General features: G+C 47.0%; 1 pseudogene; it reads left to right on the top strand.

Moving 5' to 3' along the window:
* The first annotated feature begins 2,143 nt into the window (after window positions 1-2,143).
* LOC142826823 (meteorin-like protein pseudogene) lies at window positions 2,144-3,350 on the top strand (annotated as a pseudogene).
* Window positions 3,351-5,990: the final 2,640 nt, after the last annotated feature.

Raw genomic sequence — 5,990 nt, 5'->3', positions numbered from 1 at the left:
AGTCTATGGTTTTAACCCTTATAGGCAATTTAGTTAACTGAATGGCTGAAATGTCCAGAAAAGGGTAGTACCCCTCCCATTCATTACACCACCTGTGACTGATCAGTTCCCTCCTCTGGTAACTGTGCACCTACGGGTCAGAGGACACTCTGAAAAGCACCTGGTCTTTATAAAGGCCATGAAGAGCTCAACTGAGTGGCAGGCAGGATTCCATAGTAGACTTCTAGGTGATTCCCAGGAAGATGACCTAAAAAAATGAGGAGTAACGTTAGTTCGAACCAAGGGGTTTGATTTGAATTAATGCGTCCCAGAGCGCACTTCCTGGTTCGAATTAGCTGGCAAGCAGAATAGCGTGCAGGTGAGCTATTTAAATCCCCACTTCATTAGCAATTTTGGTTGGCTACATTTGCATCCCTAGTTTGAACTAGGGAGCAAGTGTAGACGTACCCGGGGGCTACGTCTACACTGCAGGCTTTGTGCGCAAGAACACCTGTTCTTGCGCAAAAACTTGCAGAGCGCCTACACTGCACGCACGTTCGTGCGCAAGTGTTGGAAAACAGGGCTGTTTCTGGAATAGTTATTCCTCTCCCCACAAGGAATGAGCCCTCTTGCGCAAGAACTCTTCCACAAGAAGGCAGTGTAGACAGGCAACATGAATTTCTTGCACAAGAAGCCCCTATGGCTAAAATGGCCATCAGAGCTTTCTTGCATAAGAGAGCGTCCACACTGCCATGGATGCTCTTTCGCAAAAGCACATCTCTTGCGCAAAAGTGTGCAGTATGGACGCGCTCTTGAGGAAGACTTTTTGCACAAGAACTCTGATGACAGCTGAACAATTTTTCTAATTAAAAATCACATGAATTAGTGTAAATCCATAGGAAACCTCAGTGGAAATATAAAATCTCAATGACTTTTACTGAGAGGAAGAAGATAAAGTAAAAAAAGATGGGAAATTCCTATACATCAGGTTATGTTTAATAGTAACACAGATATTAACAACTTTTGGTTAATAGGAATATTTTGTTGACGTTGTGGCGGGGTAGCCCCACCACTTCCTGGAGCGGCCGCGGCACGGGGGCATCCCGAGCCAGGAAGGGCGCTAGCAAGGCCCAGATGCCAGCGCGCCAGGGAGGGCAGACGCCCGTTCGGGACCGCGCCGGGGGTGACGTCACCGGCGCGCCTCGGGGGCAGGGCGCCGGCCAATGACGTAGGGTGTGACATCATCTTCCCGCACCCGGCGGGAGATTTAAAGATGGACTCGGAGCCCGAGGAGGGGGAGAGTCCGAGGAAGGAAGGAGCGGCTCCGGCGGAGACGGAGCAGACCGGGTACTGGCGGCCCTGGGTGCAGTCCAACCCAGGGGGCCAGGACTAGGGGGGACGCTGGCTGGGGGGAAAGATGCGGCCCAGGGTGGGGCCGCGGAACCCATGAGCGGGGGAGTTTAGGGTGCGCAGACCCCCTCCCCGTTGTGAGTGAGGACAAGTGTCCTGACTCTAGGGCCCTGGGTCGGGGTCCGGAGCGAGGGCGGGCCCGGACCCCGTTTTCCCCCCCCCCTTTTTGTCAGCTGGATAGGCTGTTGTGTGGCCGGTGCTTTAAGCGGCGTGACAGGACTAGTCACAATTATTGTACTATTGGGACAAGAGGGGCGCACCCTGAGGAGGAGTGGCTAGGAGAGGGGGGGGGCCGCCTTTCTGTCCACGGGGGCGTCTTACAACCTTCATGTTAGCGGTATTCAAATTCCGGCAGTAACATGCCACTTAGGAACATGTTTTGGAAGCAAGGCTGCTGTAGGCAAGGTTGAAGGTGTGCAGCTGAGGCAGAAAACCATCGCCGCTTTTGCAGATTCAGACTAACACGACTACCCCTCTGATACTTAACCCAGGAACCTATCCCTGCAACAGAGCCCATTGCCAACTCTGTCCACATATCCATACAAGTGACACCATCACAGGACCTAACCACATAGGGAAGCCTCCTTGCATGCCGCGGATTCCTCCCCACTGCCCTCCTGCTGCACTGTGCCCTGGCTCACTGGGTTGCCCCGGAGACCAGGGGCTGCTGCGAGAGACCATGCTGAGGGCTCTGGTGCCCAAGCTGCTGATGCTGCTCACAGGGCTGCTGCTGCTGGCATGGCAGGGGGTCGCCATGCAGGACTCCAGCAACCTGTGCAACTGGAAGTGGAGTGACTTAACTCATGAGTCTGACAAGAAGGATGTTAAACAGGTCTACCTGAGCTGTTCCAAAGGCTCAATAGAATGGCTGTATCCCACAGGAGCACTCATAGTCATTCTGTGGCTCAGAATATTATCAGCCACTTACAAACATTTGGCTGTTAACATAAAACCTTTCAAGGACTCCACGGCAGCAAATATGTATTTTGAAAAAACTGGAGAACTGAAACTATTGATTCAAGATGGAGATCACAGCCCTGATAAACTGTATTGCTTTAGCTACGATCGGGGTGGGAGTGGTGTTTGTTGAGGCTACTCCTCAACAAGACATAGCTGGAAAATTACATGATTCCAATAAGAATTGATAAACAAGGGGACAGCATTTGATTTGCACACAGTAACAAGAGGACAGCATCTGATTTGCAAACAATTTCTGCTCCCTGCCATCCCTACAGCGATACAGAAGTCCTCTTGGCTGTCCGCACTAGTGATTTTGTTGTCAGAGGTTCCATCTGAGATGTAACAAATGAGGCAGAGCAGCAAGAATCTGTCATAGACATCAGCACAAGCAAGCTCCACAGGCAGAAGAGCAAAGTCTTTCTGCCCACAGAGAAAAATAGGAGCTGACGGGGACCAATAAAGACCCTGCTGGAATATGGGGTGTGAGACCAGGAGATGGAGACTTCCTCTTCATCAGTCACATGCAATATGGGGAGGCCAGGTTAGGCTGTGCTCCTGATTTTAAAACTTCAAAAGGATGTACAGGGAGGCAAAGGACAAAGGGAGAAACCCATGTGAAACTGGCCCAGAATGACACCCCCTATTTGGCTGAAAATTGCTCTTAGCGCTTGGCCATAATGTATTCTTGGCCCTGGTGAATGCGCTGAACAAAACAGTAACTACCAGAAAGCAAGGAGAAATATGATGTGCAGAGTGGAACCCACGCGGAACATGTCCATGGAAGCAAAAGAGGTATAAGCTCAGAAGGATGCCAAGCAACCGAGGCTGGATATTTAATCTATTTTGTCCCTATGAATTAAGTTGTTATATTTTTTTTTTACAAATTCCTTAGGAAAAGAAGCAAACAGAACACCCTAGTGTCCTTAAAAAACAACAACAACCCTCCCCCCCAAAAAAACCAACAGTGAAAACTAACCTGCCTTTATATCGTTTTAATACTAATGCTTTAAAATGTATTAGGCTGATGTAGCATTTTGAATGGTGTATTCTGTAGAACACAATAACATCATCTTAATATTGATGCTTTGTAAGAAGCTGGGTGTACAACTCAAAGATATTTCTTATGATACATCAGTCATACCATCAGGGACTCGTCCACCTAATGTGATATTTGCCATCATGTACCAGCAATGCCCCTCTGCCATATTTATTGGCCAAACTGGAAAGTCTCTGCGTCAAAGGATAAATGGATACAAATCAGACATCAACAAAAGTAACACACAAAATTTAGAAGGGGAATACCTCCACCCTGGACACTCAATAACAAATTTAAAAGTAGTCATCCTTTTTCCAAAAAATAATCAAAAACCTGACTACAAATAGAAACAGCACAGCAGCTATTCATTTGCAAATTTCACATGATCAAATTATGACTGAATAAAGATTTAGAATGGTGATCTCACTACACAGGTAAATTCACGTCTCTTAGTATTCCTCTCTGAGGTTACGTCTACACTAGCTCGTTAGTTCGAACTAGGTAGGGTAATTAGGACAAGCAGAGTTGCAAATGAAGCCCGGGATTTATATATCCCGGGCTTCATTTGCATATTCCTGGGCGCCGCCATTTTTAAATCCTCCTTGGTCCGAACTCCGTGCCCACGGCTACACGCGGCACGGAGTAGGTAGTTCGAATTAAAGATCAATGAGGAGTAACGGTAGTTCGAATTAGGATCTTTAATTCTAACTATCTACTCCGTGCCGCGTGTAGCCGCAGGCATGGAGTTCGGACTAAGGGGGATTTAAAAATGGCGGAGCCCGGGAACATGCAAATGAAGCCCGGGATATTTAAATCCCGGGCTTCATTTGCAACTTCGCTTGCCCTAATTACCCTGCCTAACTCGAACTAATGAGCTAGTGTAGATGTACCCCGAGAGAGTTGCTACTGGGCTGCTTCGATTTGTTTACTTACAGGCTCTACAGCCACAGAGCTTCGTGGCTCCCATTAGCTGCAATTCACCATTTGCAGCCAAGGGGAGCCGCAGGACCTGGGTTGCTTCTTCCTGCGGCTCCCCTTGGTGGCAAATGGTGAACTGCTGTCAATGGGAGCCATGAAACTCTGTGGCTGCGGAGCTGGTAAGTCAACAAACTGGAGTGGCCTGATAGCAGCTTTCCCAGAGTAGGTCCACGGACCGCTTTGAGAAACACTCTGCTAGTATATTATATACTTACCTCTGTGATTTCCACTCTGAGCATCTGATGAAGTGGTTTTTACCCACAAAAGCTTATAATAAATTTGTAGGTCTATAAGGTGCCACAGGACTCCTTGTTATTTTTAATGGATATTGTGTCACTGGAGGTTTTTAAGAACATGCTAGACATGTATCTGCCAGAGATGGTCTGGGTGTGCTTGGTCCTGCCTCACCTCAGGACAGTGGACAAGATGGCTTTCCCATGTCCTTTCCAGCCTTACATTTCTATGGTTCTATAACCATCATTTTTGCAGGAGCTGGCCCTTAAGTTGTAAGCTCTTGCAGGTCAGGAACATATCTCTCTGTGTGTAATGTGCCATGTAAAGGTATAGCAATGTGCATATCTTTAAAAAATAACAATTGTGTAATAATGTGGCTGGCTAATAGTTCTCTGAGTATTTTTGGAATAAAAAATGTGATAGCAACCAACTGGATTTATTTGAACAAAAACAGACCATGGTACTATATGAGTACCATATGAGTTCTGCCTGCTCAGTTTTAGTTTTTACTTGTCCTCTTGATATTTAGAGCCCTGCATGGATACAAAATTTTGTATCTGCATCTGTATCTGCATAACTGAACCGCAGATATCTGCATCCATATCCATAGATATAAAACGCATATCCGCAGATTTACAGGGCTCTACTGATTTTACAAACAAACTAAGAAATATTCAATTTCCCCTAAACAATGTCTCAGGGTATGTCTACACTACCCCGCTAGTTCGAACTAGCGGGGTAATGTATGCATACCGCACTTGCTAATGAAGCCCGGGATTTGAATTTCCCGGGCTTCATTAGCATAAGCGGGGAGCCGCCATTTTTAAATCCCCGCTGCTTCGAACCCCGTGTAGCGCGGCTACACGGGGCTCGAACTAGGTAGTTCGGACTAGGGTCCTATTCCGAACTACCGTTACTCCTCGTGAAACGAGGTGTACCGGTAGTTCGGAATAGGCACCCTAGTCCGAACTACCTAGTTCGAGCCCCGTGTAGCCGCGCTACACGGGGTTCGAAGCAGCGGGGATTTAAAAATGGCGGCTCCCCGCTTATGCTAACGAAGCCCGGGAAATTCAAATCCCGGGCTTCATTAGCAAGTGCGGTATGCATACATTACCCTCCTAGTTCGAACTAGGAGGGTAGTGTAGACATACCCTCAGATATATGGATCTAAAATCAATATCTTTTGTGTTACTGTTAGCTGGTTTGGGCTTTCGTTTTTTAAAGCCTTTTTTTTTCTGTTTCAGAAACATTCTAAATCTATCGAAGTTTCTCATTTATCACCTAGATGCCTTGCACAATAATTCTGAGACACACTTGGTTGCTTCTAACAGCTCACATTATAAGCAATAGCTCTTTAAACAAATAGTTTTTTGAGCTAGATGATAACAAGTAG

The sequence above is a fragment of the Pelodiscus sinensis genome, chromosome 2 (assembly GCF_052426305.1).
Source record: "Pelodiscus sinensis isolate ZL-2025 chromosome 2, ASM5242630v1, whole genome shotgun sequence".
In the NCBI taxonomy this organism is placed as follows: domain Eukaryota; kingdom Metazoa; phylum Chordata; order Testudines; family Trionychidae; genus Pelodiscus; species Pelodiscus sinensis.
Note: the sequence above shows the minus strand (reverse complement) of the source record. Positions and strands in the feature narration are given on the sequence as shown.